We start from the raw sequence: 9,963 nt of genomic DNA on the forward strand, positions 1-9,963 counted from the left end.
ATCAGCACCCCTGCCAGTGGACACTGGGTGTGGTTAGCAGAATAAGGGTCCCTCAAAGATGTCCACGTCCTGATCCCCCAAACCTGTGACTGGGTCACCTTACGTGGCAAGAGGGGCTTTGCGGATGTGGTCAAGTCAAGGATCTGGAGAGGGGGAGACGGCCCTGCATTGTCTGGGGGGCTTGATATAGTCACGGAGTCCTTATGAGAGAGAAGCAGGAGGGTCAGAGGCAGAGAAGGAGACGTGAGGACAAAAGGAAAGGTCAGAGTGACGTGAGTAAATCCAGCAGCCTCTAAAAGCCAGAAAAGGCAAAAGGAAATGGGTTCTCCTCCCCTGGAGCCTCCAGAAGGAGGCTGTTCTGAATGTTTGAGCTCCAGGATTGTAAGATAATACACTTTGGTGGTTTTCAGCCAGGAAGTTTGCAGTAATTTGTTACAGGAAACTAATATACCTGTTCATTCACAAGCAGCCAATCCTAGCTGCCTGGGCTCATGACTGGTGGCCCTGGGCAACAGGACACCCGTGACTGGAGACCCCCTTCCCCTTACAGCACTCCTCTGTGCCGGCGCCGTACGTGCTCATCTCCTGGACCCCTATAAGCACACACTGGGGGCGGTGCAGGGGTGACCCTGCTTTAGCTGCGGGGAGATGTCACTAATGAACCTACCGGGTGATTCCAAAGCCCAAACCATGACGAAAAACCCACGAGCGGCTGGCTCGCCTTCACTTTGGTGTCTGGATCATCATCATCAACAGTGTTGTACAAATAACAAATATAGCTCTCTGCAAATAAAAACTACATTTCCATCCCCATGCCATCAGCTGGGCAGATTTCACCAAACCTGGAGGGTAGGTTTGAGCCAGTCCAACCTGAAATGGGGCTACAAGGAAAAGACAAACTTTACTTTGAATCTGGGGGACCCCAAAGAGACATACGCTTTTTACTCGAGTGGCTGAAACTGGGCTGGGTGGCCACCGGGGCCGCCTGGCAGGGATGACAAAAGACAAGCTCCAATCTGCAACCCTGGGGAGGGCGCTTCCTCTAGAGGTGCTGATTGGGGTCCAGCCACCAGCACTCTCCTGGCAGCTCTGATGCATGTGCCCAGGTAAGAAGCAGCAGGACCCACCCGTATGTACCCTGAAGAATAGGAAAAGGAGAGAAGGTGCCCCGAAAGAAGCTCTGTTACTAACTCAAAAGTTATTACAGTTTACTCTTGGTTATTGTAAGCTTAGCAAATCACTGTAAGTCCAGCACTAATGTTTATTTCCATTAACCTTACTTAATAAGAGTAGGTGCTTTTCTGACTGGGCTACAACTCGGTGAAATATTGAATTTCATCAATGCCCTCCTGTTTCCGTGAGTCACCTCGCTTCTGAGGACATTTTGGGAAATGAAGAAACAAATCATCCATAATCCCATAAACCTACAAGCTATTGTTCTCTATTATTTTATCCTTTTTTATATGCAGATACATATTTTTAGCTCATAGTGTTGTGGTTTTTTTTTGTTTTTTGTTTGTTTTTTTGCGGTACGCGGGCCTCTCACTGTTGTGGCCTCTCCCATTGCAGAGCACAGGCTCCGGACGCGCAGGCTCAGCGGCCATGGCTCACAGGCCCAGCCGCTCCAGGGCATGTGGGATCTTCCCGGACCTGAGCACGAACCCATGTCCCCTGCATCGGCAGGCGGACTCTCAACCACTGCGCCACCAGGGAAGCCCTTTAGCTCATAGTTTTAAAGCCAGGTAAGAAATATATGTTCCAGTTTGGGAACTTAGAAGGTAAGCAAAACAAAGTTACTGGAAACTCCAGCCAGAGATAAGGATCATCATAACAGGTTCATTTATTTTTTATTTTTTTAGATTGTGGTAAAATACACGTAACAAAATTTATCATCTTAACCATTTTAAGTATACAGGTTGAGACACTGTAGCATTAAGAACATTCATGCTGGTGTGCAACCATCACCTCCAACCTCTCCAGGACTCTTTCCATCCTGCAAAACTTAAAATCTGTCCCCATTAAAAACTAACTCCCGGGACTTCCCTGGTGGCGCAGTGGTTGAGAGTCCGCCTGCCAATGCAGGGGACATGGGTTCGTGCCCCGGTCCGGGAGGATCCCACATGCCGCGGAGCAACTAAGCCCGTGCTCCTCAGCTACTGAGCCTGCGCCTTAGAGCCCGTGCGCCACAACTACTGAGCCTGTGCTCTAGAGTCCACATGCCACAACTACTGAGCCCACGTGCCACAACTACTGAAGTCCATGCGCCTAGAGCCCATGCTCTGCAAAGAGAAGCCACCACAGTGAGAAGCCCGCGCACCACAACGAAGAGTAGCCCCCACTCGCCGCAACTAGAGAAAGCCCGCGCGCAACAAGAAAGACCCAATGCAGCCAAAAATAAATAAATAAATTTATTAAATAAAAAAAAAATACTCCCCATTTCCCTTTCCCCAGCCCCTGGAAACCAGCCTTGACTTTCTGTCTCTGGATTTGACTACTCTACATACTAACATAAGTGGAATCACACAGTATTTGTCCTTTTGTGACCGGCTTATTTCACTGGGCATCATGTCCTCAAGGTTCATGCATGTTACAGCCAGTGTCAGATTTACCGTCCTTTTCTTAAGGCTGAATGAGTTTCCATTGTATGTGTAGAATACATTTTGTTTACCCATTCATCGTTTGAAGGACACATGGGTTGCTTCCACCTCTTGGCTGTTGTGACTAATGCTGCTATGAATACGGGTGCACAGATATCTCTTTAAGACCCTGCTATTAATTCTTCTGGGAACATACCCAGAAGCGGAACTGTGACCCACATGGTACTTTTGTGTTTAATTTTTTGAGGAACTGCCATACTGTTATAGATTCATTTTCATAAACGGATGGATCATCATCTGATCTTTCTTCTAGTTTCCCAGTGGACAGCAAGGCACTTGGCACTGCAGTTTTGGAACTGCTCCTTTAAGCCTGGGGAGGGCCTTCTGCATCTCTGGGGGCAGCATGGGAGGAAAGCAGAGCTGGACGGGTACGACCGGGGACTGGGGCACAACTGTTTCAACCAGAGCATCTCCGCTGTTCAATGTTTTATTTTAAGCTTCCTCCTAAATTAGTTTGAGAGGGAGTGTCTCACATTAGAAAAATAAAGTGTAAAGGCCACTCTCTAGATATATAACAGCAGCCCAAACCAGTGCAAATTGTTTTAAGTTTTACAAGTGTGTAAATGTCAACCAAGAGAGCACAATGGCGGCACTGTTTGCACGGCTGTGCCCGCCAGTAATCGGTCAGTTCCTCGGTGCCCTCGGGTCAGTAAGCTTCTCTGGAGCCCCTGGCTGCTCAGGGTGAGCGAGGCCCGTACGGGGTTGGGGAGAGGGTGCTGTAGCACCCGGACGGCTGGCCTGAGGGCCCTGGGAGCTCCCACCCCACTTTACACTGGAAGACACTTCAGGAAATAAAGGGCTGGGGCCAGAGGCAGAGTCAAATTGGAAGCACTGGGCCCACCAGCTGTGTGACGGCAACTACAGAGACCCAGAGAGGGAGAGGATTCGGTAACATAGAGATGACAGAGACACACACAGAATGTGCACTGACCTACCTGAGCGTGAACGCCTTGCCACCTGGGTGAGGCAGGCACAGATCTGGGCCGGTGTGTGCGTGCGTGTGCCCGTGTGTGTGCATATGTGCGCGTACATGTGAGATCGTCCTGTCCGACAGGTAAAGGGCTGAGCTGCAGGATCCCGTCCATCTCAGCTTCACGTTTTAACTGCTGTCGGTCCCTCGCGGTTGTCCACGTCTGGTCTCTCCTTGCCTTTCTCTTCCTTCATCTCACGTCCTCGCCTCCATCCTTTCCAGCATCTGGGTGCTGGTCAGTAGCGGGGATGACACACAGGCGTGAGCACACACACACACACACACACACACAAGTGTGCCTCTGGGGTGCGTCCAGGTCACACGAATGTCAGCAGGGCTGGAGGAGGTGACAGAATGACTCTCTTTCCCCCCTTCCCATGTGTAAAGTCAAGCTTTTGAGACGGTTGGAAGTGTAAACAACACGAGCCGCCCCAAGAAATCTGAAAAGGCATTCATTTCAATAGAGCAGAAAACAGGACCCATGGGTGGCAGGCCACGGCGCTGCCACGTCATAAACACGCTGTGCCACTAAAGAGAACTGGCATCATTTGCAGCAACACAGATGGACGCAGAGATGATCACACTAAGTGACGTAAGTCTGACAGAGAAAAACGAATATCGTATGCTATCACTTGAGGAATGGAATATTTCCTGCCATATCATTCCAAACAAGGAATGTCACAGTCATCAGCAAATGCAGCCACCCCAGGCGGTGCGCTGGTGAGCCCTGAGGAAACTCCGGATGTGAAAACACAGGATCCTGGCCCCAGACAGCTGAGGTGCAGATCAAAGGAATGATTTCAGTGAGCCCAGACGCTTGCATCCTCCCATACGTGGAAAAGCGCTACGTTCCTTACCTTGGGAGGAGCTGGTTTCCTTTCATGCGCAATAATATTCTGACGTTCAGAGTACCTGCCCGTCGCTGCAGAACTTCTGTACAACCTGTGACCCGCCACCGCCGCCTCGGCGCGGTTCTCCCAGGGTTACTGGAGATGCTGCCTTCCGGGCTTAGGTCCTAAACACTTCCACCCAAGAAAACAGAACTCTCAACTTTTTTCTTTTTTTTTTTTTTTTTTTTTTTTTTTTTTTTTTGCGGTATGTGGGCCTCTCACTGTTGTGGCCTCTCCCGTTGCGGAGCACAGGCTCCGGATGCGCAGGCCCAGCGGCCATGGCTCACGGGCCCAGCCGCTCCGCGGCATATGGGATCCTCCCAGACCGGGGCACGAACCCGTATCCCCTGCATCGGCAGGCGGACTCTTAACCACTGCGCCACCAGGGAGGCCCAGAACTCTCAACTTTTAGGTTGTGCGTATTTTTTCAGGTGACACACTTACATGTGGAATCTAACAAAGGACACAAACTTAGTTACAAAAGAGATACAGACTCACAGACATAGAATACAAACTTATGGGGAAGTCTGAATAAAGAGCACACGTAGAACTCTCCTTATATGTTTAAGGGGAAGAAAATGGAAACGAGATGCCATAGGTCCTGACCTGGAGTCCAGACCCCAGGTGAGGCCGGGTAGGTGAGTACAAGCTGCCAGGGAGCCAGGACTCTGCATCTTCTGGCCTGGCTTGCTCAGAAGGGAGTCTGCATGGTTTCCTGCAAGAGATGTGCTGACACCAACGTGGTCCCTTGATCTGCCACCTGGAAGGCCAGGCAGAGTTTAAACCAAGTGGGAGGTGAGCACTTTGGAGTTTTAGGAAGAGCAGCTGGGAGCCTGTCTGCAGACCAGTGCTGGGGCCTAGGGACCGCGGGCTGCAGGGAGAAGGGTGCAAACAAAGAACAGAGAGCTTGCTCACCACCGAGTCTACAAGGGTTAAATCGTCAGACACTGCACCCCTGGCCGACCCACCACCGTGCACCCTGAGAGGGGCTCAGGAGGAAAACGGGGTGGGCACTCTGTGCTTTGGAAAACTGGCCCCCTAGATAGACACATACCTCAGGAAGAATTGTAATGACCCCCGATTCCTGCATCTTCCCACACAGAGAAAAGCACTAAAATCACTAGCTCGAGATATCTGGTCTTTGTGACTTGCTCATCTTTCACCAAGATGTGTGCTTGCTGCATGCATTCCCTGTAGCCAAAAATTGTTTAGAAAACATCTCTTCCCCTCCCTCTTCAGAAAAATTCCCTCGAAGCTTCTGAGAGGCCGTCTCCCAAGCTACAGTCCTCAGCAAGGTCCCTGAATGGAACTAAACACTAATAACAGATTATCAGAAAGAGAAAGTAAGAAAACAGTCCCATTTACAATTGCATCAAAAAGAATAAAATACCTAGGAATAAATGTCACCGAAGAGGTGAAAGACCTGTCCACTGAAAACTATAACTGATTAAAGAAACTGAAGGGCTTCCCTCGTGGCGCAGTGGTTGGGGGTCCACCTACCGATGCAGGGGACACAGGTTCGTGCCCTGGTCCGGGAGGATCCCACATGCCGTGGAGCGGCTGGGCCCGTGAGCCATGGCCACTGGGCCTGCGCGTCCGGAGCCTGTGCTCCGCAGTGGGAGAGGCCATGGCAGTGAGAGGCCCGCGTACCGCAAAAAATAAAATAAAAAAAGAAACTGAAGAAGACACATAAATGATGAAAACACATTCCACGCTCATGGACTGGAAGAATTAATATGGTTAAAATGTCCACACTACCCACAGCAATCTAGAGATTCAATGCAATCCCTATCAAAACCCCAATGGCACTTTTTCCCAGAAAAAGAACAAACAATCCTAAATTTGTATGGAACCACAAAAGACACTGAATAGCCAAACAAATCCTGAGAAAGAACAGAGCTGGAGTCATCACACTTTCTGATTTCAAGCTATATTACAAAGCTGTGGTAATCAAAACTGTATAACATTGGCATAAAAGCAGACACATAGATCAATGGACAGAATAGAGAGCCCAGGAATAAACCCACAGATATATGGTTCCCTTACAACAAAGGAGCCAAGAATATACAATAGGGAAAGGATAGTCTCTTTAATAAATTGTGTTGGGGAAACTGGACCACTACATTACACCATACCCAGAAATTAACTTAAAATGGATTAAAGGCTTGAACCTAAGACCTGAAATTATAAAACTCCTAGAAGAAAACATAGGTGGTAAGCTCCTTGACATTGGTCTTGGCAATGATTTTTTGGAACTGACACCAAAAGCAAAGGCAACAAAAGCCAAAAATAAACAAGTGGGACTACATCAAACTAAGAAGTTTCCATACAGCAAAAGAAACCACAGGGCTTCCCTGGTGGCGCAGTGGTTGAGAGTCCGCCTGCCGATGCAGGGGACACGGGTTCGTACCCCGGTCTGGGAAGATCCCACATGCCGCGGAGCGGCTGGCCCGTGAGCCATGGCCGCTGAGCCTGCGCATCCGGAGCCTGTGCTCCGCAATGGGAGAGGCCACAACAGTGAGAGGCCCGCGTACCGCAAAAAAAAAAAAAAAAAAAAAAAAACCACAAGCAAAATGAAAAGACAACCTATGGAATGGAAAAAAATATTTGAAAATCATATATTTCATAAGAGGTTAATATTCAAAATGTATGAAGAACTTACACAACTCAATTGCAAAAAAAAAATACAAACAGTCTGATTAAGAAATGGGCAGAGGATCTCAATAGACATTTTTCCAAAGAAGACACAGATGGTCAATAGGTACATGCAAAGTTGCTCAGCATCACGAATCATCAGGAAATGCAAATCAAAACCACAGTGATGTAGCACCTCACACCTTTAGAATGGCTATTATCAGAAAGACAAGAAATAATAAGTATTGGCAAGGATATAGGGTAAGGGGAACCATTGTGCACTGTTGGTGGGAATGTACGTTGGTGCAGCCACTATAGAAAACAGGATGGAGGTTCCTCAAAAAACTTAAAAACACAACTACCATATGACCCAGCAATTCCACTTCTGGGTATTTATCTGAAGGAAAGGAAATTACTGACTCAAAAAGATATCTGCACCCCTATCTTCACTGCAGCATTTTTTGTAACAGCCAAGACATGGAAACAAGATGGATGAATGGATAAAGAAAATGTGGTATATATATACAATAGAATATTACTTAGCCATAAAAAGAAGGAAATCCTGCTATCTGTGACAAGACAGACTTTGAGAGCATTATGCTAAGTGAAGTAAATTAGACAGAGAAAGACAAATACTGTATGATCTCACTTACGTGTAGAATCTAAAATAACAAAAACAAAGAACACCAAGCTCCTGGATACACAGACAGATTGGTGGTTACTGGAAGTGGGGAAGGAGTGCAGCAAAGTGGGTGAATGGGGTTTAAAAGTACATCTCTCAATGGCCACCATCAAAAAGTCTATAAGGAATAAATGCTGGAGAGGGTGTGGAGAAAAGGGAACCCTCCTGCCCTGTTGGTGGGAATGTAAATTGATACAGCCACTATGGAGAACAGTGTGAAGTTTCCTCAAAAAGTTGTTTCGATTTTTTTGCAGCTTTTCTACTCACCCAGGACCCAAGAGGATTTTGGATCACTGCTCACAATGGTCCCAACAGCCAGATCCTCAGTCCTGTCACTGTGGACAGGCCTTTAGAAACCCCAGGAAGGGAGTCCAGCTGGGCACAGACCCCAGAGCCCTCTGCAGGTGCACCCAAACCCCAGCTCCTGTGCCCGCCCTTCCCGGGACTCCCCATCCCCTCTCTGTTCCCCATCCCCACCTGGCAGGGATGCCCTAGGCAAGTCCTGGGGCCCCGGCCCCGTGCTGCCCACTAGTCAGTGTGAGATTAGGGTCATCTTGTGCACAAGCTCCCCTCCTCCATCCCCTTCCACCCAGGCTCTGGCGTCCAGCCACTGCCTACAGGTCCTAGGCCTCCACAAATCCCCTGCCTGGACCCCTCTGTGACCGTGGTCCTGGGGCCCCTGTGAAAGAAGGCGAGATTTGGAGTTCTCAGTACTGGCCTGAGACCTTGGTTCTACCTCTTTGCCAGCTGCAAGAATTTGTTCAAGTTTCTTGAACCCCCCTGGACCTCAGATCCCCCTGAGCTTACTCGTTGCTGAGGATTAAGTAAAATCATCAATGCAAAGCAGGTGCTCAGTAAACATTTGTAAAGGGGTGAGACCAACTCTTTCCCAGACTTAAATCCCGGGAGGATTTTATTTTGTAGGTCCTTACAAGAAACATTGCACAACGTAATGGAACTGTCTTCTGGTGGAATTTCATAAAAGATGTGGGAGCATTATTCAGGTGGCTGTGCCTTTTACTAAAATCATATGTTGGGGGATAACTTTTCAAAGGCCATTTGACTGACAGACAAAGTGGAACAACTCAGTGGGACCCAAGAGCCCCTTCGAGCAGCATCACATGGTTTATTCCACGTGTGTTAGGACTTCACCTGGCAGAGGTCTACCTGTATTATAGGTCTGCGACAGACGGGACCACTGCGTTCGTTTTCACAACTTCCTGCTGATGGGCCCGAGGGTTCTCATCCAGGGAAAGGAAGGACAGATGCCTCGAAACCTGGATGGTCAGACCACTGCGCTACACGCCACAGGTGCAAACAGAGCTGTGCGGGGCAAGATGGCGCTGACGACACGGCCCTTCCCCTTCTCACCCACCCCACTCATAATGGCAACATCTCCTCAGTCTGTCTCTCCCCACGGCTAAGTCACTGGCTTGGGCTCAACAGGGGAAGCAGACCGGAGGCAGAATGAAAATATGCATCGCATCGTTATGTTAGCGGGAGCCCAGCTCCTAATGACGGCAACTAGGGCAGCGGAGGAGGCCTGGTGGCTGGCCTGGAACACGGCGCAGCTCTCCACCTGAACAACAGCATCAGCTGAGAACCGGGATCACGTCTCCAGCAGGTAACACAAGTGGCTGCAGAAACCTTAGCCCCCTCTTTATCTCTAGTACTTGCAACCGGATAGAAAGTCACCTGGCGTATATCCATAAAGTGGTCTTAAACTCTTCCGTTACTGTGAACAGGACCTGTCTGCTCGTCTCTGGCCCCTGGTGGCAATTAAGCATTTTCAGGGAAAGTGGGTGGTTGTGCATCTGAAGAGGTCTGTGACCGCGGACCCCTCGAAGTGCAGACACAGCTGGAAATGGGACTGACCTCTCACGGGTCTGGGTCACTGGCTCTCCCCACCTCTGTGCTGGTTTCTGGAGGGCTCACAACACGTTTTGGAACAGAACTCCCGCTGAGGGTCTCGGCGGCCTGCTCCCCGTGGCTGCCGTAGCCTCTGCTTCTCTCTGTTCTCTCACGAACAGGGGCCACTGAGCAGAGGAGAGGGGAAGCACCTGCTCTCGCTGAGGCCTGGACGCTGAGGGCGGAGGGGCGCCCCTCAGAGCAGGGGCACTCGCCAAGCGT

This window comes from Mesoplodon densirostris, chromosome 10 (genome assembly GCF_025265405.1).
Source record: "Mesoplodon densirostris isolate mMesDen1 chromosome 10, mMesDen1 primary haplotype, whole genome shotgun sequence".
NCBI lineage: Eukaryota > Metazoa > Chordata > Mammalia > Artiodactyla > Ziphiidae > Mesoplodon > Mesoplodon densirostris.